Raw genomic sequence first — 27,807 nt, forward strand, 5'->3', positions numbered from 1 at the left:
AGGTTTGAGTCCTGGGTTGGGAAGATCGCCTGGAGAAGGAAATGGCAACCCACTCCAGTATTCTTGCCTGGAGAATCCCATGGACAGAGGAGCCTGGCAGGCTACATGGGGTCACAAAGAGCTGAACATGACTGCAGTGACTTAGGACGCCCACAAGGTACTCACTGAATTAGCATGTGGTCATCTGATGTGTTGGAAGAAGCAACATTTTTTCTCCAATGCAATATATATATTCCCATATAGTTTCTCTCTCTTCCCTCTCCTTCTGTCTTCCATTTTCCCCTCTGTTTACCAATAGCTAACCCTTTAGTTGCGGTGCTCGAGGGCTTCTCTAATTGTAGCACAGGGGTTTTGGAACATGTGGGCTCAGTATTTGTGGCACATGGGCTTTGTTGCCTTGCTCCATGTGGGATCTTAGTTCCCCCACCAGGGTTCAAACCCTCGTCCCCTGCATTGGAAGGCAGATTCTTAACCACTGAACCCCCAGAGAAGTCCCTACTAATTGCTAACACTTATTGGGCATTGATTCACTCAGTGCAAGACACATTCTGAGTGCTCTCATGGAGGGCTTACTTTGCATAACAATCCTGCAGGTTGGTACTGTTGTTATCCCATTTTGTAAAGGAGACAACAGCGAGGAGACATAACTCACCTAATGTCACTCAGCAAATTCACGGCAGAGCCGGGACTGGACCCCAGGGGCTCCGTCTCTCATTTCCCAGCAGCCTCTGGGAGCCTTTTCCCACAGTGGAGGAGCAGGCAGGCTTCCTACACTTGTCCCTAGGAGACCAGTGGCAGCTGAGGAGAGATGCTGACCATTGCTGTCCCTAATGAGGGAGCCTCAGAAAAGAGCAATTACAGCTTCAGCGTTTGTGTTCTCCCAGGAGGGCAAGGACTGGTCCTGAGCTCTCTGGACAAGGCCAGCTTGCTTCTGATAAAAGCAGAAATTTGCCAAGTGCTTTGGCAGCAGGCAAATAGACGGGGAAACAGTGGAAACAATGACAGACTTCTTTTGGGGGAGGGGCCTCCAAAATCACTGCAGATGGTGACTGCAGCCATGAAATTAAAAGATGTTTGCTCCTTGAAAGAAAAGTTATGACCAACATAGACAGCATATTAAAAAGCAGAGACTTTACTTTGCCAGCAAAGGTCCGTCTAGTCAAAGGTATGTTTTTTCCAGTGGTCATATATGGATGTAAGAGTTGGACTATAAAGAAAGCTAAGTGCCAAAGAATTGATGCTTTTGAACTGTGATGTTGGAGAAGACTCTTAAGAGTGCCTTGAACAGCAAGGAGATCCAACCAGTCCATCCTAAAGGAAGTCATCCCTGAATATTAATTGGAAGGACTGATGTTGAAGCTGAAATTCCACTACTTTGGCCACCTGATGTGAAGAACTAACTCATTTGAAAAGACTCTGATGCTGGGAAAGATTGAGGGCAGGAGGAAACGGGGACGACAGAGGATGAGATGGTTGGGTGGCATCACCGACTCAATGGACATGAGTTTGAGTAAACTCCAGGAGTTGGTGATGTACAGGGAGGCCTGGCGTGCTGCAGTCCATGGGGTCGCAAAGAGTCGGACACGACTAAGCGACTGAACTGAACTGAACTTGGCAGCAGAAGCATCAGACCTGCCACAGAACCCTCTGCCTGCATGGGGCACATTCCTTGCCTTGCTTCTGTGGTTGCGGGTCTGGGTCCTGAAGGATTGCACATTCCCAGGGGTCTCCCCCCCAACCCCGCCCCCGTACACTTGCTCAGCTGTCATTGGCTCTTTGAAAAGGAGGCGGAGCAAACTCTCTAAAATGCAAATGAAAGCACGCTGCTCCTCAGTAGGCAAATGCACGCGGGTCCCAGGGCAGTGGCCACTCTCCCCAGTGACACCGACGGCCCTTCCCCCACCACGTTCCCCTCTGCGCCCGGCCACCAGCCTCACCACGGTGCTTAAGGCGAAGACATGCAGTCCTCTCTCTTGCTGTCATCCTGGTCTTTCCGTCATCTGTCTCCTGTGTGTGACACCATGGCCTCCCCTCCACCTCCTACCTGGTGTTCCAAGCTTTGGGGCAGGGGGTTACCTCCTCCTAGAAGGTTCCTTCACCTCTTAGACTGAGCCGGGTCTCCCTGCTGTATGCTGTCAGAGACCCCCCGCGTCTTTCCTTCCCCACACTTTGCGGGGTTTATAACCCGTCCTTGTGTGTCACAGCCCTGAAAAACTTCACTTGAGACACTGTGGAGAGTAGCAGGGTAATCTGAATGACAGACAATTATTCTCTCTGGAGTTATTTCTCCGCACTTCCCCGGTAGCACATTGGACACCTACCGACCTGGGAGGGATCATCTTCTGGTGTCGTGTCTTCTTGCCTTTTCATACCATTCTCGCAGCAAGAATACTGGAGTGGTTTGGCTTTCCCTCCTCCAGTGGACCACGTTTTGTCAGAACTCTTCCACTACTACTCATCCATCTTGGGTGACCCTGCACGATATGGCTCATAGCTTCACTGAGTTACACAAGCCCCTTTGCCATGACAAGGCTGTGATCAAGGGGATATACACAGACACATAGGCACATAGACACACACGCAAACTTATACATACATACATATATGAGATAACAGATCTTGTGCTTTCTCAAATGCACAGAGAAGTATCCAAAGAATGACAGAGACAGAAAAAAAAGACCTCGAGAGTCAAGGAGGACTTCCTGGAGGGGGTGGAACCAGACCAAATCATTGAGTGAAATTCACCGAACAAGTGAGGTCCTATTTGACCAGCTTTCAAAGACTTGCCATCCATCGGCATCCATGGTTCACTACTGTACCCTTATAATAAGCGTTCTGGTTGTGTTTCGGTGTTTACTTTTGCTTGGATTGGTTTCTCTTTTATGCAACTAGAAAGAGTCTTGGAAAGCACACTCACCTACTCGTTCAGTGCACAGGAGGGGCAGCGGGGTCATGAGGGTACTGGCTCCCCGAAAAGAGGAAGTGTGCCATTCGACTTTAATGTTCTATCAACAAGCTTTCTTAGAGGCCAGCATTGGAAATACTTTCTGAATTAAGCAAAGACAGTAACCTTTGAAGGATGCAGGGCCTTATAGAATCAGGGGAATAAGTGGAGACATAGGTGGGAAACAAGGATGCTTCAGAGGCTGCAGAGAAGTGACCACAGTGTGGGCACACGAGACGCTCCTGCTGCCCTCTAAACCTGGCCACCCAAGATGCCCTTTGGCTTCAGGGATTGGGATTGTCTGGCCTGGATTCAAGAGCCTACCCTTGGATATGTGAGCTGAGTCTCTACCCCACCTCGGCAGTCTATAGTGCATTGGAATGGACACACGATTGGAATTTCTTCCCAACAGGCTATCAGTAAACCATAGGAAGAAGGGTGGACTTGAAAATAAAAAGTCACAAATTCTGTTAAAGTGCCTTCTTTAAAATGCCCTTTTAGAGGCGCCAAATCCACCTGTTTCTTTGGTGTCCTCAGTGATCTATTTCTGTTTCCTGCTTAGACGTGGGAAGTCAGCCATGGGTCAAATCTCGGAGCAGCTGATACCAGCCAAAAAAAAAGACTCTTGACAGACAAGCTCCTTCCCTAGCTCACTAAACACACACTAAACACACACTAAACTTCTCAGATGTGGTCTTTTTAAAAAATAGTTATTTTTATTTATTATTTGGCTGCGCTGGGTCTTAGTTGAGGCATGCGGGATCTTTTATCTTTGTTGCAGAATGTTGGATCTAGTTCCCTGACCAGGGATCAAACCTGGACGCCCTGCATTAGGAGCACAGAATCTTAGCCACTGGGTCACCAGGGGAGTCCCCCTCAGGTGTGGTCTTGATGATTTCTCACTAGGACTGGATTGGGCACCTCGACTTCTTGCTCTGGTCCTCAGTAAACAGGTCATTACCAGGAACAAAGAGTGTACGAGGGTGCAACTTGCATGCTAAGCAGCCAGTCACCTCCTCTTGTCCGTCTCTGGCTGCCACATCCCAAATCCCGGCATGAGGGTCACATGGGCCCTGGTCCATGAGCCTCTGATGGACCTGAATCCAATCCTGCCTGCAGTCCTGCAGAGCCATGAGGATTTGGCTAATATGCTTAACCTGTCTGAGCCTCTGTTTACCCATTGGCAAAACAAGGGTAAAAGCCAATGGAAACTTGCTGTATGACTCAGGGAACTCAAAGCAGGGCACTGTAACAACCTTAAGGGGTGGGAAACAGGGGGCGGTGGGAGGGAGGTTCAAGAGGAAGGGGACACGTACACCTATGGCTAACTCACATTGATGTATGGCAGAAATCAAACCAATATTGTAAAGCGATCATCAATCAATTAAAAATAAATATAATTTTTAAAAAAGAGTGCTTACTTCACAGAATTGTAGTTAGGATTAAATGAAATGATAAGCCAGTAAACTGCTGGACCCAGAATGGGGGCTTAATAAATAGCAATTATTGTTATTATTGATAAATACTTATTTCAATCCTAAATCAACTGTTTGGTGTAGCAGAAGGGAGATTGCAGTCAGACTTGAATTAGAATCCAGCTCCTACAATTTATTAGTTAAGAAAGTCACTTAACACCTCTGAACCTCAGTTTCTTCATCTGTAAAGTGGGTAGAATAATTTCTAGCTGCAGGACAGATATGAATATTTATGAATATATTCAGCTTGACAACGACCTCATGAAAGGCTGAGCCAGAAGCATCTAGCTAAGTTGCTGCCAGATCCCTGACCCACAGAAAGTAAGATAATAAATGTTCTTTGTTTCAAGTTGTTACCAGCAAGAGATAATGAACACACCCACCTGGTTACTTCTGCTTACTTCTTATTGGCCAGACTGTATCACATGGTCACTCCCCCCTCAAGGGAGCCTGGGAAATGTAGTTTTTAACCAGGCAGATGGCCAGTCAGAATAAAGTTAGGACTTTATTAATGAGGAGAAGGGGAGAATGGATAATGCATTGAACAGTTTATTTATTATATTGTTGCTTTATTATATTTCTTATAGCACAAAGCTGCAAGAAGTTGAAATGGTTTGTGGATAAACACCTCCTTTTCTTTTTTTTCTTCACTAATGCATGGTGGAGAGGTAGCAACTCAGCCCCCATGAATGGCAGTGCTGTTGCTTCACTTGCAGTGTTTCCAATAAAATTAGGGGACAAGGAAAGTATGTAGAAGTCCTCTCTGTGTCTGTCTCCCCTTGTAAATAAGCCAGCCACAAAGATGTTTGCATCATCCATCAACTGTTTAATTTCTTAAGGGGCTATTCATTTAAAAAACTTTCTGCTGGCCAATTGTATGGCTGTGAGGCTCTGGAAAGATTTATTGGCTCTTAATTTTTCTTCCTGGCATCCTCTCCTGCATTCCCTTTCAAGAGGAGAAGACCCAATGCTATCATAATATTTTGTGTCATGTTTGAATATCTGCCATAGGAACATTTAACTTTTTTTCCTAATTAAATGGGAAGTATAATTCTAGTTTTTATGTTTTATGAAAACACATTTATCACACCGGGAGCCTTTTTGTGCTGTTTCCCAAGTGGAAGAAAAACTAATCATTCTCTGAAGACCTTCTGCATGCCAAGTGTTTATATATAGAAAAAATATATATGCATATATAAAAAATAAAATATGTATGTGAAAGTGAAAGTGAAGTCGTTCAGTTGTGTCCGACTCTTTGTGACCCCACGGGCTGTAGCCCACCAGGCTCCTCCGTCCATGGGATTCTCCAGGCAAGAATACTGGAGTGGGTTGCCATTTCCTTCTCCAGGGGATCTTCCTGACCCAGGGATTGAACCCAGATCTCCTGCATTGCATGCAGATGCTTTAATCTCTGAGCCACCAGGGAAACCCCAAATATGTATATGTATGTGTATATATGTGTGTGTGTATACATGTATATACATATTCTCAGTTGCACAATTGTATCCAACTCTTTGTGATCCATGGATTGTAGCCTTCCAGTCTTCTCTGTCCATGAAACTTTCCAAGCAAAACACTGGAGTGGGTTGCCATAGGTGCACCCACGATAGATCTATGATAAGGGTTGCTAGGATGTCTATTTTACAGATGAGATTCATAGAAGTGACTTGCCCAGGAGATGAACCAAATTTGAATACAAGACTCAGATTTCAAAGTCATTGCCTGCATGAATGCTAAGTTGCTTCAGTTGTGTCCAGCTCTCTGCGATTCCATCGACTGGAGCCTGCCAGGCTCCTCTGTCCACGGGATTCTCCAGGCAAGAACACTGGAGTGGATTGCGATGCCCTCCTGCAAGGGATCCTCCCAACCCAGGGATCCAACCTGCATCTTTCATGTCTCCTGCTCTGGCAGGCGAGTCTTTCAATGGGAAGCCCTTCAATGTCTTTGTGATTGTTGCTCAGTTGCTAAGTTACGTCCAACTCTTTGCAACCCCGTGGACTACAGCCCACCAGGCTTCTCTGTCCATAGGATTCTCTAGGTAAAAATACTGGAGTGGGTGGGTTGCCATTTCCTTCTCCAGGAAATCTTTCTGACCCAGGGACTGAACCCAGGTCTCCTGCATAGGCAGCCAGATTCTTTACCACTGAGCCATCAGGGAAGTCAAAGTCAACATCTTTGCTTGCCACGAAATTGCTACTCCCCCTGCACCCTGATTAAGATGGAAAAACTGATCCTCACTATCAACCTTTAACTTTTTACTTTTGGTTGGTTTCCTGACCCAGTGAAAAGTTAATGACAAAACTTTTAGGCCCTCGCCCAGTGTCTAATTGTATTTTAATATTTGATGTGCTTAGAAACGTATGAAGAATTAGTGCTAATTCGGGGCTGATTATCACATTCTGGCATGTCTTATGGCATGTGAGCTGTGGCCTTCAGGACATTCTTGAACCTTTCCCTCTAATTATCGCTGTGTGGATGTGAATTGATGATGCTATGAAAGGAGCCTGTTGGGACTTCATTTTTTTTTGGTCATTAAAATAAAGATCTAGGAGAAAGTGGATCTGGCTTTTCTGAAGATTTGTGGTGTTCTGTTGCCCATGAATTGGTTTCCATTTGATTCCGTTAAGAGACCAGTCTCTGCTTGGATTTAATTTTGGCAGCAGGGTCTTTGTTCAAGATTTCATTTTACTTTGCTTTCTAGTTTTTTTTTAAATTAAATTTTTTTTTTTTTGGAGATCATTTTGGATTCACATTCAGTTGTAAGAAACAGTACAGAGAGATACCATGCATCCTTTTCCCTATTTCCCCCTTAATGGAAAACTTGAAAAATTCAAAAATTCCAATAAAATCACAGCCAGGATATTGACTTAGTAGAGTCACTAATAGAACAGTTCTATCACAAAAATTCCTCCTGATTTAATTTTATAGCCATACCCAGTTAAGATAACTTGATGACTAGGAATAAAGTCACCCAGGAGAGCTTAAATTCTTGGGGGTCGCATAGAGTCGGATGCGACTGAGCGACTGCACTGAACTGCTTAATCGAGGGGAAAGAAGGTTTTCTTGGAAGAGGCATTAATATCTGCTGTGGTCCGCTCATTGTCTCCCGTTCTGTTTCTTCTCTTTCAACCAGGTGACTCCGATGAAGCTGTCAATCATAGACCTTACTCCCATTGCCATAGAAATCAGTCAGGTGACCCATGAAAAGCCAATCACGGTAAGTCATTTCCTGGCTAACAGAGACTGGTGGTGGGTGGATGGGTGAGCATATTTCCAATTCTGGTTTAAAGACTTTCCCTGCGCTTTTTGGTATGAAGCGGGAGGAAGGGTTTGCCTCTAGAGTTCTGAAGCTAAAATGATGGGGCATTGTTGCCTGCAGCCTGTTTCCTAACATGTGAGGCAAAGCTGTCTATCGGAAAAGAGCATGCCGCCCACATAGGGATTGGAAAGACGGCAGGTGAGTGAGTGAGGGAGATTGCAACGTTGTTTCCTCTCTGGGCCTAGCTGTGCCTAAAGTCACCTCCTTCTCTCTAGTTATTGGTATGTAAGTCAGTAACTCGCATCAGTTTGCTTACCATGGTTTGAATTCTATCACTTTCTGTTGCCGGAAGGGGGACCCCCTTCCAGGGCCCGAGAGTGGGCTCTTGTTTTAACATTAGGAAATGAATTGTCCGAGGAGACACATGTGCGGACAAAACAAGAGATTTTACTGGAAGGGGTGCCCGGGCGCAGAGCAGGAGGGTAAGGGAACCCAGGAGATCTGCTCTGCCACTTGGCTTGCAGTCTCAGGTTTTATGGTGATGGGATTAATTTCTGAGTTACCTTTCATCATCACTGTGACTCAGGATCCTTTCTGGTGGCTTGTGCATCACTAAGCCAAACTGGATTCCAGCAGGAAGGATTCTGGGAGGCTGGTAGGACATGTGAACAGGCGTCTCCTCTCTCCTTTTGACCTTTCCTGAGTTCTTCCAGCGGGTGGTGTCTTGTGAGTTCCATGCTCATTACCAGGACCTCCTGTTGTAAGATAACTCATGCAAGTGACTATTATTTTACCTGGCCAGGGCAGGTGGTTTTGGTCAGTGTTTCCCCTAACATTTCCATCCAAATAATGCTACTGAATGCTGAAGGATCCCAGGAAATTTCTTGGACTCATGCCCAGCAAGGATACTTCAAGATCTGAGGTCAGGAACTCAAGGCACAAGGGCTCAGCAGTACGGTCCCCCTGGGAGCTGTTCTGCCTGTCCCTAGGCATTGGTTTCTTCTTTATCCCAAGATAAAGAGCTTTTGCTTGTTCTCCATGCTCACGCCGGCAGAAGATGGCCACTCACCCAGCCTCTGCCATGTGGCTGTTTCCTGATCCAAATTTCAGATGTCTGGGATAGAGAACCCATTTGGCCCGGCTTCAGCCTGATGTCTGCCCCTTGTAGGATAATGATCAGGGTGACACGCTGCAAACAGGGTTACCAGCAACTCACCTTGAAGGTGGGAGGGAGTTCTCAGAGAAAAGGAACCAGCATGAAATTAACCTCATGGAGATACCTACCCCATTGCTAGGGTGCAGAGATTCTCAGTGTTGTTGTTCAGTCTCTAAGTTGTGTCTGACTCTTTGTGACCCCATGAACGTCTGTATGTAGAGAACAAACTTGTGGACACAGAGCGGAAAAGAGGGTGGAACAAGTTGAGAGAGTAACATGAACATATATGCACTACCATGTGTAAAATAGATAGCTAGTGGGAACCTGTTATATAGCACTGGAGCTCAGCTCGATGCTCTGTGATGACCTACTGGGTGGGATAGGGGAGACGGGGAGGAGGCTCAAGAGCGAGGGGAATTACATATGCACGTAGCTGATTCACTTCATTGTACGGCAGAACTAACACAAGAGTGTAAAGCAATTATACTCCAACAATAAAAATTAAAAAGGAATCCATAAGCTTCTATCTCGTGTGGCATGTAACAGACACCTAATTCCTTCCTTTAGCCCTTAATGTTATTTAATGACAATTGCCAAATCTCTCATACACAGTCAGAAAGGACTTCTGACATCTCCATTTTCTCTGGGGCTCACAAGTACAGGAGCTCATCAATCTAGAAATGTACTCTCTATTTTGCAGATTCTGTTTTCTTTTCTCCCACGAGTATCTTCTTCATTCACAAGACCCATTTACTGATTAACCTTTATTCTTTCACTGAATGGAAAGTAATCTCTCCCCTTCGAGGGCTGGAACTCCAAGAGGGGCTTAATTCTGAAAACTCAGGAAAAGGAGCTACACAAAAACAAGTGTATTTGTGAGCCCTCGTGGGCCCCATGTTAATTAGAAAAATGTTGTAAAATCTTTGCAGAGATGGAGGAGCCTCAGAGCGGAAGTGGGCTGGTGATAAGGATGGTACTAAAATCATCCCTTATAAAGAACATCTCATGGAATAAGCCAAGCCTGTGAAAAGACAAGACCTCCAGCTTCCCCTTCTCAATGACTAGAGCTCTAAGATGCTGGAGAAGGTGTCTTGAATTCAAGTTTTATAAGAAATGGTAGTTTTAGGTTGATTTTGATGAAGGTGAGAGGAAGACAAGAGGAAGGGAAATTTAAATGTGAAGGGAAAAGGACATCGTTTATTTATTCAGTAATCATCTATCACTTGTCTTCCTGGGCTTCATGCTGGTTAGGCTTACTGCTGCTACTGCTCTCTTTAGTCACTCAGTCGTGTCCATCTCTTTGCAACCCCATGCACTTGGCCCACCAGGCTCCTCTGTCCATGGGATTTTCCAGGCAAGAATACTGGAGCATGTTGCCATTTCCTTCTCCAGGGGATCTTCCCGACCCAGGATTGAACCCGTGTCTCCTGCATCTCCTGCACTGCAGTCAGATTCTTTACTGCTGAGCCATTAGGGAAGCCAAGGAAATAACTGGGTTTTATTCCTGATCAGAGTAATTTACAGAAATTAAAAAAATCGGGTATGAAAATGGTTTCCTTTTACCTTCAGCAGTTAAAACAGATTAAATGTGATCAAATTGCATTTTCCTCCTCTCTGAATCATAACTGCAGTACTGTTTAAGCAACACATTCTGTGTTAAATTGTAGCTAATACAGATACAAAAGGCTTAACAGGTGAGCAGAGGTGAGAGTAAATGAATCACCCTTCAGCAGGAGGAAAATGCATGAGTGCTTTTCATGCTGAGTTTCTAGCCTGGAGACGTGGAGACTGGGGAGGCCGGATGCTGTGAAATGCCCAGACCAGCGCTTCGGGATGCCTCCTTCCTCCAGCCTCACCTGCCCAGGACACCTGAGAAGCAACTTGCAGAATAAGTGGTTACCAAAAGTGGGGTCCGGCTGCTTGCAGCTTAAAAGCCAAAAAAAGAGGCACGGTTGGTGGAAAGGAAAGTTAAGGATGCTGGCAACCGGGGGAGGATGGACTCTTGTCCACAGGCTGCCTCCCTCCCCACCCCCTCATCGCATATCAGTGGGCAAGAGCTTTATATAGGCAGAGGGAGAGGGCTATGTGCAGAAACAGCAGTCAACTCTGCCAGTCATTTGAAATTGGTCATGAGGTGGTCTGATCAGTGTTATCTTGATTGTTTTGAGTACAGTTACTCTTCAGTTCCAGGGTCAGTTTGTTTCCATTTCTTTGAGGCCAGTTCTTGGAATTGTGGTAGCTTATGTCATGGCTACAGTCTGCTCATCAGGTAGTTAGCTTCTCCACCTCGTAGGGATTTCAGTATCTGTAAGACAGGTCACAGGACATGACTCAGAGTATTATCTGTAGCTCATGAAGAGGAACTAAAGGTCCTTGACTTTGCTTACTGACTATTATTATTGGTCTATGTTCCTTTATTTCTGCATCTTTTCACTGCTCTGATTAAACTTATTCTTTGGCTAAATTTTGCACAGAGAGAAGACAGGCAGAGGACATGGGGGTGGGGGAAGACTGTCCATCCGGTCTTGCTCTGTAAGGAAAGCTAGAGTCACGAGATTTCACATCCTTTATCCGGAGGCTACAACACCAGTCACAATGTTCTAGATAAACATGAGATATATCCCAGGTGGTGCTAATGGTAAAGATCCCTCCTGGCAACACAGGAGACATAAGAGACGCAGGTTCGATCCCTGGGTCGGGAAGATCCCCTGGAAGAGGGCATGGCAGCCCATTCCAGAATTCTTGCCTGGAGAATCCCATGGACAGAGGAGCCTGGTAGGCTCCAAAGAGGTCTTTGGGGTTGCAAAGAATGAGACATGGCTGAGTGACTGAGCACATATTCGCATTCACAGGTGCTAATTGAACGTCTATTGTGTATCAGGCACTGCACTAGACTGGGATGTGGGGTGGGGAATGTCAGATGTCATGCTAGAGACCTGGATATAATAAATGGGTGCTGAAATTGCCTTTGCTTACACCATCCTCTGTGCCCCGACTGCTGGCCCACGCCCACCTAACGAGCTTCTACTAATCTTCTGAGCATCATTAGGCCTCACTTCCTCCTGCAAATTTCCTCTGACCTTCTCCCTGCAGGGTAGAGGCACCTCCCTCCTTTCTCTTCTTTTGTCCCAACATGGGACCTAGAATCAATCTCTTTCTCTCTTGTACAAACACATGCACACATGCATACACACGCACACACACACACACACACATGCACACGCACAGTGCTGTTCACTGCTGTTTATTTGCTCCCATGTCAATATCTCCCCCACCCTGCTTCCAAGGGCCTTTTGAGGACAAGGCTAGTCTCATATATTTCTGTCTCCCTATTTTTAAAACTTGGTTCCTGGGATGTAGCAGGCGCTCAAAAATGTTTGTTAAAAGGGATGAATAAAAGTTTAATTCTGGATTTGTTCCATCTATTTCTGGATCTTTCTGTCCTCAACTGCTCCCAATAAAACTCAAGCCTTAATGATCCTGGAGGCCCCTCGAAGCACCAACATCCTTTGATTTTACCCAGAGCCAGTTGATCAAGCACTGTTGTGTCCTGGAGCAAATGCAGGGTGTGTTCCGTGGCTCCACGAAGATAGGAGATATTTCATTTTGTTGTAGAGAGAAAAGAAAGAAAAAGAAGATCCTTTAGGGCAACTTCGGGTTTATGAATGTCTCCCGTGCATGGGCAGGGTCCACCGCCTGAGACAGGGTTATGACTCTAGTGGAGATGCTGCGGCTACTGTGGCTGCCATTACTGAAAAGTGAAAGTGTTAGTCACTGGTACTCTCCAAAGACAGGCTCTCCTGTCCTTCCTGGACGCGTGGAAAGCCACGTTCCCCAGACCCCTTGGAGCTGGCAGGGCCCATGCTGCTTGCTGTTGAGTCCTTCAGTCGTGTCCGACTCTTTTGTGATCCATGGACTGTAGGCCATCTGTTCATGGGATTTGCTAGGCAAGAATACTGGAATGGATTCCCCTTTCCTTCTCCAGGGGATCTTCCTGACTAGGGGCTCGAACCTACGTCTCCTGTACTGGCAGGCAAGTTATTTACCAGTGATCCACCAGGGGAAGTCCTTTACTTGCTGAGAGCTTTAGAAATGGAGCGTTTTTCTTCTCTCTCTTTCCCAGCTGTAGCAAATGAGGAGGTTCACATTCCAGTTCGTGGGCTTCCAACAGCCTGGTGCCTGAGTGACTACCTGGAGTGGAGTTAGGCTAACCCAGGGAAACACATGATTGAGAAATAAAATTTTGTAATGTTAAATCACTGAGATCTGGCTCATGCTGACTGCTAGAGGCATGAAGTGATGTATTGGCCCTTTTCCAATAAGTTCGAATGCTCTTTACTTTATTCTGTTGTTTTAGTCGCTAAGTGGTGTCCGACTCTTTGCAACCCCGTGGACTCTGGCCTGCCAGGCTCCTCTGTCCATGGGATTCTTCAGAAAAGAATACCAGATTGGGTTGCCATTTCCTTCTCCAGGGGATCTTCCTAACCCAGGGATCAAACCCACATCTCCTGCATTGGCAAGTGGATTCCTTACCACTGAGCCACCCAGGATGCTCTAGCTAACCTATCAGCATGTTCTAGTCCCTGACTACTGAAGTTAGACAAGGAGAGTTCTGAGAAGGGACAAGGATGAAACAGGAGGGAGAGACTAAGTGAATTCTGTGGGTTATCATCCATTGAGTTAGTGTTTTTTTTTTTTTTTTCCTGTGCTGTGCAGCTTGTGGAATTTTAGTTCCCTGACCAGAGACTGAACCTGCACCTTTGGCAGGGAAAATGCGGGATCCTAATCTCTGGATCACTGGAAAATTCCCTCTGAGTTTTTTTTTTTTTTTTTAATATATTTATTTATTTGGCTGTGCCAGGTCTTAGTTGTGGTCCAGAGGATCTTTGCTCTTCATTGCAGCTTTAACTCTTATTGCAGCATGTGGGATCTAGTTCCCTGACTAGAGATTGAACCTGGCCCCACCCTGTGTTGTCAATGTGGAATCTTAGCCACTGGACCGCCAGGGAAGTCTTGAGTTGATAGTTTTGATCTGTCCCCTGTTAATAAGTTATTCATAGACTATCATCATTCTAACCAGACAGCTGCTTGATTTTTAAGTGTCTGGGGAGTTGTTTATTTCTCCTTTCTGAACAAGGGGGATCATTTAGCTAACAATTGAGTCAATTAGCCGTCCAATAAATAACAGTCCCAGAAAACAAGAGCTGGAGTCTCAAGCCTGGATCTAAGCTAGTGCCTCAAACAAGAGTCCAGATCACGTCTGTTTAACCCTGAGAGTCAGGGGAAGCCAGGTTCCAGCCTCACCCCTCAGGCATCACAGGACCAGGGAATGAAAACCAAGCAGCATGGGACAGCAGTTCTGCACCTGAGTTCAGAGCCAGTGATCACCGTCTGAGTCATATCCCCCCATTTAAAGCTATCTATTTTAGGGAAGTGGTGTTAACTCTCTGAACAAAGGAATACAACTAATAAAACCGACCTCCCTGGATTATTGAGGGTGTGAAAGATGTGATGTCTTTGGGGCAGGTGGGAATCTCAGGCCAGGCATTGACCATGCAGTCAATGGGATCCCTTTCCCTCTCCGGGTCTCAACTGAGTTTCTGTCGCACATGCCTGATACTGATGGCAGAGCCTCTCCACTTTTCTGGTTCTGATTGACTTGTTTATGCTGATCGTGTTCCGAAGGAAATGATCTCGCTTCTTCCAGAGGCAAGCAGAGGTAGAGGCAGGCTCAGAGGCTGACTCAGGCTGACTTTCACGCTGTTGTTGTTCAGCTGTGAAGTCGTGTCTGACTCTTTGCGACCCCATGGGCTGCAGCACGCCAGGCTTCCCTGTCCTCTGCTATCTCGTGGAGTTTGCTCAAACTCATCTCCATCAAGTCAGTGATGCCATCCCACCATCTCATCCTCTGTTGCCCTCTTCTCCTCCTGCCCTCAATCCTTCCCAGCATCAGAGTCTTTTCCAGTGGGTCGGCTCTTTGCATCAGGCGGCCAAAGCATTAGAGCTTCAGCTTCAGCATCAGTCCTTCAAGTGACCATTCAGGGTTAATTTCCTTTGGGATTGACTGGTTCAATCTCCTTGCTGTCCAAGGGACTCTCAAGAGTCTTCTCTAGCACCACAGTTGCTGCTGCTGCTGCTGCTAAGTCACTTCAGTCGTGTCTGACTCTATGTGACCCCATAGACTGGACTATGCAGCCCACTAGGCTCTGCTGTCCCTGGGATTCTCCAGGCAAGAACACTGGAGTGGGTTGCCATTTCCTTCTCCAATACATGAAAGTGGAAAGTGAAAGTGAAGTCACTCAGTCGTGTCCAACTCTTAGCGACCCCATGGACTGCAGCGCACCAGGCTCCTCCGTCCATGAGATTTTCCAGACAAGAGTACTGGAGTGGGTGCCACTGCCTTCTCCAGCACCACAGTTGGAAAGCATCAATTCTTTGGCACTCAGCCTTCTTCATGATGTATTAGTTATCTAGTGCTGTGCTATATATTGATCCAAATGTATCAATTTATAAAAACCCCACACGGTTATTAGATCATGGTTTCAGTGAGTCAGGAATCTGTATGCAGCTTAGATGGGTGCTTCCAGCTCAGGGTCTCCCTAGAAGCTGCAATCGAGTGTCAGCTGAGGATGCAGAATCCTGCTTCCAACATCACTGACATGGCTGTTGAACCGAAGGCCTCAAGTGCTTGCTGGCTGTTGGTTGGAAGAATCAGTTCTTTGTCATGTGGACCTCTCTACGGGGCTCCTCACAGCATGGGAGCTGGCTTCTGCAAGAGAGAGAGAGAGAGAGAGAGAGAGAAAAGGAACCCAGAACAGAAGCCAGTGTTTTTGTAACCTGGCCTTGGAAGTGGCATCTCATTGCTTCTGCCATATTCTGTTCATGAATCATCAATAATCCCAACCCAGGACTTGCCTGGAGGGCCAATGCAGGAACTGCAGGTTTGATCCTGGGTCGGGGAGCTAAGATCCCACATGCCTCATGACCAGAAAACTGAAACATAAAACAGAAGCAATATTGTCACAAATTCAATAAAGACTTTTTTTCTTTTTTCCAAAATTTATTATTATTATTATTTTACTTTACAATATTGTATTGGTTTTGCCATACATCAATATGCATCTGCCATGGGTATACACGTGTTCCCCATCCTGAACCCCCCTCCCACCTCCCTGCCCATACCATCCCTCTGGGTCATCCCTGTGCACCAGCCCCAAGCTTCCTGTGTCCTGCATCAAATCTGGACTGGCGATTCGTTTCTTATATGATATTATACATGTTTTAATGCCATTCTCACAAATCATCCCCCCCTCCCTCTCCCAGAGTCCAAAAGACTGTTCTAGACATCTGTGTCTCTTTTGCTGTCTCGCATACAGGGTTGTCGTTACCATCTTTCTAAATTCCATGTATATGTGTTAGTATACTGTATTGGTGTTTTTCTTTCTGGCTTACTTCACTCTGTATAATAGGCTCCAGTTTCATCTACCTCATTAGAACTGATTCAAATGTATTCTTTTTAATGACTGAGTAATACTCCATTGTGTATATGTACCACAGCTTTCTTATCCATTCGTCTGCTGATGGACATCTAGGTTGCTTGACTTTTAAAAAGTGGTCCATATCAAAAGAATCTAAAAAAAAAAAAAAGTAATCCCAACCTGCACTCAAGGAGATGGGTTTCCCACAAGGACATGACCTTCAGGAGGTAATAATTATGGAGGGTCATTTCAGGACTTGCTTTTCCCCAACCTTCACATGAGGAGCAAGATTTAGGTCTCAGCTCTCAGTTTCCTGGGTTTCCCTTGTGGCTGAGACGGTCTCCTGCAGTGCGGCAGACCGAGGTTCAATCCCTGGGTTAGGAAGATCCCCTGGAGAAAGGAGTGGCAATCCAATCCAGTATTCTTGCCTGGAGAATTCCATGGACAGAGGAGCCTGGCGGGCCCATGGGGTCACAAAGAGTCAGACAGGACCGAGTGACTATCACTTTCATTTCCCCAGTTTCCCAAACCTGCCCTCTTTCCTTTGTTCTTATCCCCCTGCGACTAGACCTGGGAAAGTGCTGCGGCGGGACTCGGGACCCTTTCTCAGAGATCCAGTGACATGCAATCTTCCTTGCTTTCTTCAGTCCTGGCAATCTCCAACTCCTTGAAGGCAGGAAAACTCATTCTGATTGATTATAAATTCTCCTAAATCTATTATTAATGACATCATTTCTCTGCCCAGAGTCTTTTAGAGCTCTGACTTCTGATTCTCACAACCTAGGATTTTGAAACTCAGAGAATGAATCTCTCAAACTCTTGTTTCGAAAGCTTATGCTGAAACGCCAAAGCAGAGAACAGATTCTTCTCCCCTTCTTAAATTTCTGCTGTCACCTCCTTTCCCGCAGCAATAAACATGGCAAGCCTTAGCATCCTGGACTTGTGGAAGGATCAACAGGAATTTGGGGAGGGGATAGCTGTTTGGGGGGGAAGCCTAGCTGTTAATACATGCGGATATTATTCTGTGAGATACACAAACCACCTGGTACATTTTGTCACATGCTCGGTTCACATCATGTACTCAATTCATATAGGCTCAGGTCTTTGCTGGTGGCTCAGATGGTAAAAGAACATGCCTGCAATGCAGGAGACCCAGCTTCGATCCCTGGGTCAGGAACAGCCCCTGGAGGAGGGAATGGTGACCCAGTCCAGGAATCTTTCCTGGAGAATTCCATGGACAGAGGCGCCTGGGTCGCAAAGAGTCGGACCCAACCGAGCAACTAACACACAATGATGGCAGTTCATATTAATTCTTTTTCTTCTTTGTATCTTTGTGGGAAATCAGGCAGATTCTGAAGGTGAGCAGACAGGCATGTGAACAGTGAGGGCAGAACTGAAAGGTCGCATGCAGCAACTGGGGTATCTGTGGAGGGGAGTGTGCTTGCTGGCAAGACAGTGACCCTGAACCCCATTGCATGGTGGTGGCCAACCTGAGGACACACATTTCACAGACTTCTCTCCTTCACTGTTTCGCCATCATCTTCTGTCCCCCATTCCTGTCCCCTGGGGTCACTTCCTGAAATAAATCGGCGATCTGAAAGTACTTGTCTCAGGGTTTATTTTTGGGTGGAGTGAGAACTCTGCTTCCTTTCATGGATCAGCTCCGGTATGAAACATTCTCTGCATAAGAACTGTCTTAGCCTGTACAGGTTGCTATAACAAAAATACCAAGGTGGGGCGGTGCAAGAATTGGGAGGCGGGGACTGACACAATGCACTACTGACCCTCTGTATAACATAGATAGCACCTTCCCAGGTGGCTCAGTGGGAAAGAACCCGCCTGCCAATGCAGGAGACATAAGAGACTCAGGTTTGATCCCTGGGTTGGGAAGATCCCCTGGAGGAGGGCATGGCAACCCACTCCAGTATTCTTGCCTGGAGAATCCCATGGACAGAGGAGCCTGGCGGGCTACAGTCATAGCGTTGCAGAGAGTCAGACACGACTGGAACAACTGAGCATGTGCACGTATAACTTAGATAACTAAAGAGAACATATCGTATAGCACAGGAACTCTACTCAGTGCTCTGTGGTGACCTAAATGGGAAGGAGATCCAAAAAAAAAAAAAAGAGGGGATATATGTAAACATAGAACCGACTCACTTTGCTGTACAGTAGAAACCAACACGATATTGTACAGTGACGATACTCCAATAAAAACTTTGAAAAAATACCTTGAACTGGGGTGATTTATTATTTATTTCTCATGGCTTTGGAGGCTGGAAAGTCTAAGATCAAGGCACCAACAGCTTTAGTGTCTGGTGAGAGCTCACTTCCTGGTTTATGGATGGCTATCTTCTTACTATGTCTTCCCCTGGCAGAAGGAGGGGGTGAAGGAGTTCTCTGGGGTCTCATTCATCACAGAGCTAAGCCCATTCATGACAGCTTCAGCCTCATGACTTAATCACTTCCAAGAGTTTCCACCTCCAGATAGCATCAGTTTGAGGATTAGAATTTGGGGCTGAGGGGAGGACACAAGCCTTAGCAATTAACCCATTTAAGTCTCATAACATCTGATGAGGTAAGTTCTATTATCTCCACTTTACAGATGGGGAAACAGAGGTTCAGAGTAGAGGTGGTTTGGCTAGGGTCATGAGGCTTGGATGTGGCAGAGCTGGGTTTGAGCTCTGGTCACTCTCAGGTCTCAGATCTTGCTTTGGATCAGTTCTCCTGCCTGGACTCTCATCCTGCATCAGAGCCCAGTGGTTCCAGTTTTGGGGAAGGGACATGTCCTTCCCCAGGCTCTGGAGGACCTCACACCGAGAGTGTCACAGGTGAGCATGGCCTTTGTCCTGCCCCTCTGGCTGAGCCTGCTCCCCCAGGAGCCGATGCCCTAAAATTGCAGACTCAGGCCCACAGCCAAGGGCTCTGAGTTTCCCACCCTTCTGAAGTCTGAGTGCTTTGAAACTGATCTGAGATTCGTCAGAGGCCGAGAAAGGGGAAAAAAAATGTGCTTGACTTGCTCTTTTTATTTTCTTTCTTAAAGAAACTGTAAAGTCATTTTGGTAGCAAGCCTGAGATCAGTCAGTTTCTGTCCAGAAACAGCGGTGCTGGTGTTTGCCAAGGCTGGCTTTGTTTTGTCCCAGCAAAGACCAAGTGAATCCTGTTTTTTAAAAGCCTGTCTGTGGATTTCCCTGGTGGTTCAGTGGTTGAGGATCCGCCTTCCTATGCAGGGAACACAGGTTTGATCCTTGAATCTGGGAGGATCCCACATGCCATGGGGGCAGCTAAACCCTTGTGCCACAACCATGTGGAGCCCACCCACAGCTATGTGGAGCCTACGCTCCAGAACCCTCCATCCACAGCTATTGAAGCTCACTCTCCTGGAGCCCATTCTCCACAAAAGAAGCCACCAAATTGAGAAGCCCACACACTGCAACTAGTGAGGAGCCTCTGCTTGCCGCAACTAGAGAAAGCCCGCTCACAGCAACCGAGATCCAGTGCAGTGAGGAAAAAATAAGCTTTTTTGTACCTGTTCTTTGGCTCTGGCCTCATCTCAGCTAGACTTGGGATTTAGTCATTGGCATCTATGAATACGATTTAAAGGATGCCATGAAACCTCCAGCCTCCCAAACATCTCTACACCCCCGTGTGCCTCGGGGACTAGAGTTCCATTTTTTTGGAGGTAGAAGCCAAAATGTACAGATGTTCTTTTGATTAAGTGCAGCAGGTTTTATATGAAATTTCTCATTCCATACACATCGTCCCACTATACAAATGAGAAGACTGAGGTCCAGAGGAAAGTCTTGGCTGGCCTGAGATCAGTGAGTGGAGGAGTCAGCGTTTGAGCTTAAAACTGTCAGCTTTCAAAGTCTAAACTGTTTCCACTTCAGCTCGCTGCTGCTACGCTTAGTGATTTTTTCCTTTGGGCTAAGCCTTGCTCTTTCCCTGGGGAGTTAGGAAAGGATTTGATTAGCGAACCCCTAAAAGTTCTCTGATTGGGGAACTAGGGTCCCCAGAACCCAGGTAAATGGCTGAATCAACAGTCATACCGGGGAACTGGCTCTGTCAGACTTGGTTGCCTCCTGGGGTCCTGCAGTTGCATTGCAGTTTTTTCAAAGCACATCTTTTCTTCCCGGCAGCCGCTTTTCCAGGAAGCGATGACGCAATGCATGTGGACAGCTGATCTGAGCCCTGGGAGGGATGAGGGGTGCTTTAGTCCTAGAGCAGCAGTGTCTGCAGAGACCTCAGTGCTCAGAGTGTGGTCTGCAGACTGGCGGTCTCTGCATCCCCTGGGAACTTGTTAGAAATGCAAGCCCTCCCGAGGGCCCCAGTTCTGTTGCATTTTAACAGGCCTCTGGGTGACTTGAAAGCACAAAAACGTTTGAGAAGTGCTGAGCAGAGAGGCTAAACCAGCAGTCTCTGACCTTGCTTGGATCCAATGCTGTGAGTCCTCTGAAGAGCTGAATCTATCAATGAAGCTTGTGACACAGATGGAGATTACTGTGTGCCTGTCTCCATTGTCACCCCCTTACTTTTGACCTCATATACATTTTTACACACGCACCCATGTGACAGTTCTTGCAACATTAATTTTCTGCAACAAAGTGTTTAATGGAGCAAATTCCATTAAGCCTTTTAAATCCAGGACTTAAATTGCTCTATGGCTCAACTAAACTGTTTCCATTTTTTTCCCCCCATCAAAACAGGTGTCATAACATTATTTTCATGGGATTGATTATTTTCTGTTTAAATTTTACAACAACATGTTTCATTCATCTTCCTCCTCATACTGAATTTCTGCTGCGGCTAACTTCTGCTGTTTTAAGGTTTTTGTTTGTTTGCTTCCTTCCTTTTGTACATTTTAATTAAAAAAATTTAAATATTATTTATCTGCTGCACCCTGTGGCATGTGGGATTTTAGTTACCCGACCCGGAATTGAACCTGTGTCCCCTGCCAGTGGACAGATGGAGTCTTAACCACTGGAGCACCAGGGAGGTCCCCGTTTCTTTCTTTTGTGGCCTTTCTACCCAGTGCAAATCTCTTGCAGGTCGAAATGGTGTCAAAAATACTTTTCTGCTGCCGACTTATAGCCTGTTACAAATTCCAGCGTATGTCACATCAGCCCTGTTAGTTTTATGAACAGCTGATTATTTTCTACCAGTAGTGTATGATAGAAATAATCACCGGGATGCAAGGGAGGGAAGGATTTCTGTCTTTATCCCCCTGCCTTGTCTTCAGGACCTAGGACAGTGCCTGGGGTCATAGTGGGTTCTCTACAAATATTTGGAGGCAGAATGAATAAAATTCACTAACAGTTGAATCAAAGACTGATGGTTTGGGCTTCAGTGGTGGCTCAGAGGATAAAGAATCTGCCAGTAATGTGGAAGACCTGGGTTTGATCCCTGGGGTGGGAAGATCCCCTGGAGGAGGGCACGGCAAGCCACCCTAGTATTCTTGCCTGGAGAATCCCTACGGACAGAGGAGCCTGGTGGGCTGCAGCCCATGCTGTCACTGAGCAACTCAGCGCACATGCACTGATGGTTTATCTGTGTTTGTCATACAGCATCAGTGATCAACTTTAGGGGAGAGAGATAGATGGAGGCAGATGAAGAAGGACGAGAAGAGGGGGAGAGTATGCACCACATGCTCACTGGCACACACATGTAGGCACATGTGTACACACACATGTACATAGACACGCATGCATATGCACACAGGTCATGCACATTCAGGTTTGCACACGTGTGTGTGTATCCAGGCACACATATGCACACATAGAGACATATATGCATATGCTCATATATACACACACAGACACATTCATGCCTACTCACATGTGCACATAGCCACATGCACACACGTACAAACACACATTTGCACACACATGCGCATGCATGCACACACAAGCACACAGTGACAGGTGCATACAGAAACACATACACAGGCACTCACATGTATACACAACGTCTACCAGCATATTGACTGGTAAACTCTTTATTGCAGGGTAGGGTAAAGTGTCTCTGGTGCAAGAATAAGGAAAGAAAAATTGCAAGATCAAAATGACATGCTTAACACACTCCTCTTTGGGATGTCAGCATCTCCATTTTATAATCGATTAAATGCATATCAAGGTGAACTGAACATTGGAAATCCAGTTGCTGCCTTGGTGTGAATTTATTAAAAAATCATACTTGGTCTTCTCTCTGGGTCAGACAGTGTGAAAAACACTGGGTATTGGAGATGGAGAGTGTTTGGCCCTTCATTTCAAAAGCTCCCAGGCTGGTGAGGGAGGTGGATGTTGAAGCTGAGCAATTAAAATGCAGCACGATAAGGGCTGTGTAGAAAATTCCTTGGAGTGGGAAGAGCTGTGGGGGGCAGGGGGTGTTGGAGTTTAGTGGGAGCTGTTAAGGTCTGAGCCATCAGACATTTCTGCTGGATTCCTCTTGGCGTGTTAGCTAACTAATTATAAAATAATTATAACGAGCACTTCAGGGGAAGGGAAGGGGTTGAAAGGCAGGAAAGGGCTGGAAATGAGCTGGGAAGATATGCAGTTAGAGACCTGGGCTGCCTAGTCAACCTGGATGAAAGAGAGGCCAGTGCTTTGTTCTTGACCCCCAAATCCCCACCTGTAAAACAAGGAATAAGAAACATCTTCTTTCCAGGTTTGCTTCCCAGGCTGAATAAGCAAATGGGTCCAGAAGAGTTCTGGAAACCACCCACCATTAACAAGCAGGACATTTTTTAATTTAGAAGAGACTGCAAAGACCTGCACTTTGTTCTTCAACTAGTCAGTGTCTACATGGGCTTCCCTGCTGGTTCAGTGGTGAAGAATCCACCAGCCAATGAGGGAGACACGGGTTTGATCCCTGGGTCGGGAAGATCCCCTGGAGGAGGGCACAGCAACCCACTCCAGTATTCTTGTCCGGGAAATGTCATTGACAGAGGAGCCTGGCAAGCTATATAGTCCATGGGGTCACAAAAGAGTCGGACACAATTTAGTGACTAAACAACAATATCAACCTGGAATTTTAATCTAGCTGGTGCTGGCAGAGGCAGAAGATGGCAAGCCCACTTTTAAGTACTTTTAAAGCCCAGCAGTCCATTGGTCATTGCCAGTCACATGACCGAGGGAGGGATGGTGTAAGTTGAATTGGGAGGGAGAGGGGAACTAATCTAATCTGCCACAGCCTTCAGGGCAGGACTAGCGATGATGATAGACTGGGTGCCTGGTCCTGGCATTTCCCTTCCCCTTCCTAGCCTGAGACTTGGGCTAAGTCAACTTCTACGAGCCTCAGTTTGCTGATCTGTAAAATGGGCATAACAATATTTCTCATCTCCCTTGAGGTGAAGATTGTTTGATTTGCTACAACAGCCCTATTACCAGCTTCCTAGCTTTGACCTTGCGTCTCCCCACTGTCTCTTCTCTTCACGTCAGCTAGAGTCATTCATCCTTTAACTACAAAAGTCACCCAGAAAGAAACCTCGTGTCCATTCAGGCAGGTTAGTGGTTGCTAGGAGCTGGATGGGAGAGAGGAAACGGGAAGCGACTGTTAATAAGCATGATATTACTTTCTGGGCTAAAGAAAACATTCCAAAATGGATTATGATGATGGTCACACAATTTGGTGACTGTATAGTCTCTCTGCCTGGAATCTTCTTCCTCCAGATATTTGCCCATCCCCTCAGGTCTTTGCTTACATAAGGTGAGCTTTCCCTCAACACCCCGTTTATTTATTTGGTGATCCACACAGCTTGTGGGGGTCTTAGTTCCCCTAGCAGGGGCGGAAGGCTCACCCTTGGCAGTGAAAGCTCAGAGTCCTCTAACCATTGGACCACCTGGCAATTCACCTGAACGCTCCATTTAACCTTGCCCTGCACACTGCCAGTCTCTCTTTTGATATATTTTATCCAGCATTTGGAACAACCTGACGTGTTTCATATCTTGGTTGTGCACTTCGTCCACGATTCATTCCCTTCTCCTCCTCTTCCTCATGCCCAAAATACACCAGGAGAATGTAAACTTCCCAAAGGTAGCGATATTTGTCTATGTTGTTTGTGGCTCCCTCTGCAGATGATTCCTGGCACCTAGCCAGCCCTCCATAAATATTTGTCGAATGGATGATATAAATGATATAATGTTTATTAAGGGCTCCAGGCCCAGCGTGTATGAGGGGCATCATCAATGTTCGCTTTCATCACTACTTATTTCAGACGAGCTCCTTCATTGCCTCATTTTCTGTCTGAAGTGACTCTGAGTTTGAGTCAAATATTTTCCCCCCGGGAGTCCTTGCTGGCAAATCTGTATGGGTACAGATCCTGCCGTGTCTGTAGAGGCAACATTTCAGTCCCAGGTTCTTTCCTGCCGGGCAGACGGAGCCATGACATTTATAAATCTCTGGGCTCTTAATCCCCTGCTGATCCTCAGAAAGCAGTAGTGCTTTGTTGCTAAAGACATTGCCCCGCTTTGAACAAAGGAGTGAAGCCACATCCCGGCATCCTTCCTGGAGCTGTGACGTCACCTCCATCATCAGGAGGAGGAGGCAGCTCAGGGGTGAGAACTGACTTGCCCCATGTCACCCGCCTGGGGAGGATGAACTCGCTACAGGGACATGCATCCCTGGGGTCCTGCTCTTCGCCCTGCATTCCTGAGTTTGGGGGCTGATCTGTTGGTTTGGGGGATTTTCCCTGATGTTGAGCTAAATTTTGTAACTCTTCCCTTGTGGCTTAGCCAGTAAAGAATCTGCCAGCAATGCGGAAGACCTGGGTTCAATCCTTGGGTTGGGAAGATCCCCTGGAGAAGGGAAAGGCTACCCACTTCAGTATTCTGGCCTGGAGAATTCCATGGACAGTCCATGGGGTCACAAAGAATTGGACATGACTGAGCAACTTTCACTTTCACTTTCCATGTAAATCCTGCACCTTCTCACTACCAACTGTTCTCTCCTCCATGCCAACCTTGTTAAAGAGGCGGCCTCTCCAGCTCCCTTAGAGAGATTTCCACAGAATCAGGTCCAGAAGTCCCTGTTAGCATGCACATGTGCTATAGTACAGCTACATTCTCCCCGAGATTCCGTGGTGTGAAGTGTGGAGAATCAAGCCAGGTCCTTCCACCACCAGGCACTGTTGAATGGGGACCATGTGGTGGTTGATGGGCTGGTTGGAATGGGCAGGTCTGGGATTTGGGAGCCTGATCAGGGGCATGGGTGCTCCTGAAAGTCCAACATGGCACTTTAAAGGCTCGCTAAAGACCCCAGCAGCTTGGGGAGCCATGGAGAAGAAATATGTGAACACCAGATGGTGGCTCCTGGAGGCTGTGTTTGCAGACACACCATTTACAGAAGGACCCGAAGCAAGTGTCTTGTCCATTCAGTGATTACATTTGGCAGGACATTAAACAACCCAGAAAGCTGCCGAGGCCAGGCTGAACCAAACCGTTGCAAATGGCATTTGCTCCTAGGGGTTGGCTTGAATTAAAGAACAAACCATCTGAACTGGGATAAGAGAGCTGCAGTGGGACAGACTGCAGACTTTGGACCAACAGGCCAAAGAGCCTGAAGCCTCTCCATCAGCAATTCTTTGGGAGGAATAAAATTCATTTATCCTCAGATCAGTTCAGCAAAATTTGTAGAGTGCTGCCAATAGGCTATGGGTCCAGAATTGAAAAAGCTAGATTCTTGCCCTCCAGAAATTCCCGGCCCAAGACAATGTAATTGCTTCTCTACACAACACTCATCAACACCGAATGTGTTAACCAGTCAGTGGACACAATGATATAAGGTTATATATGTGTATATGTGTGTGTGTATGCATAAGGACACTCCCTAAAGAATTTATAAATGTGACATTTTTTTACTTACTTCTTGCTTTTTGTTTTTTTTTTCCTGTTGCTTTTTTTTCTTTATCAAAATATCATTCACATACCACAGACGGTACCCATTTTAAGTGTATATCATTCAGTGGCTATTAGCACATTTACAAATGGCAACCCACTCCAGTGTTCTTGCCTGGAGTATCCCAGGGACGGGGGAGTCTGGTGGGCTGCCGTCTATGGGGTCGCACAGAGTCGGACACAACTGAAGCGACTTAGCAGCGGCAGCGGCAGCACATTTACAGACTTGCTCGATCATTACCATCCACTTATTTTAAATAGGCTTCCCCGATGGCTCAGTGGGTAAAGGATCTGCCTACAATGCAGGAGACATAGGAGATGTGGGTTTGACCCCTGGGTCGGGAAGATCCCCTGGAGGAGGAAATGGCAACCCAATCCAGTATTCTTGCCTGGAGAAAGAATCCCATGGACCGAGGAGCCTGGAGGCTACAGTCCATGGGCTCACACAGAGTTGTACATGACTAAGTGATTGGGCACACTTGCATGCTGCCCTACAGGACTTTAATTTTAGTAATTTCCATCACCCGGGAAAGAAACCTTATGCCCATTTGTCATCACCCTCCATCCCTTCCTCCAGCTTGAGGCAACCACTAATTTACTTCCTGTCTTTATAGATTTTCCTTTTCTGGACATTTCATATAATGAAATCATATAATGTATGGCCTTTTGTGCCTGTTTTCTTTCACTTAGCTTAATGATCTTGCAGTTCATTCATTAGACACACTCAGAAGCAGCATTTTCCAGCATCTATATATACTTTAATTTCATCCTCTTCCATCACAATTGAAGGGACAGTTAGCTGGCCTCCACCTGATGAAGTTAAAAATTGGCTCATTTCAGTCTCGGTGGAGATATGATCCCTTATTAATAGCAGTGCTTTAACTTTTCTGTCTTCAGTCACTTTTTATAAGATCATGAGTAGATTTTAATAAAATGGCTAGTCACCTTGATAAAGACAGTCGATGGTGTTGGAACTGCTAGTGGGTGAGCAGAGGTGCTGGAAAGAGGTAACATGTCTCATGATGTGTGACGGTGAATGTTTCACAGACAGATTTGACTCCAAGACAGGGATGCATAATGTATGAAAGTGCAGCTTGTTTGTAACTTGGGGGTGTGAGTGTCGGAGACGGCCCATAAACGTCTCCGTTATTCATCCTCATGATAGTTGGAGCTACCCTTTTCTGATCTGCCCATGTGTCAATACTGTACTAGGCAATTCACGTATATTTTCTCATCTAATCCCCACAGCCACCAAGAAAGGCTTTTTAAATTTTTATTATTATTCCCATTTTATAATTGGAGAAAATGAGGCTCAGAGATCTTAAAGAAACACATCTAAGATCACGTGGGGAGGAAGGGATAGAACCAGCATTTGGATGCAAGGACTCTGGACTCCATGGATGGTCAGACAACTATGGCAGACCCTTGAACAGAGCAGGTTTGAACTGCGTGGGGCCACTTAAATATGGATTATTTTCAATAGTAGACACTACAGTGCTACACTGTCCTTGGCTGGTTTGGTTGAATCCAAGGATGCGGAAATGTAAATATAGAGGAACCATGTATCAACATAAGGTGTGGCTTCCCTGGGCTTCCCAGGTGGTG

This window comes from Bison bison, unplaced genomic scaffold (genome assembly GCF_000754665.1).
Source record: "Bison bison bison isolate TAMUID 2011002044 unplaced genomic scaffold, Bison_UMD1.0 scf7180017864144, whole genome shotgun sequence".
NCBI lineage: Eukaryota > Metazoa > Chordata > Mammalia > Artiodactyla > Bovidae > Bison > Bison bison.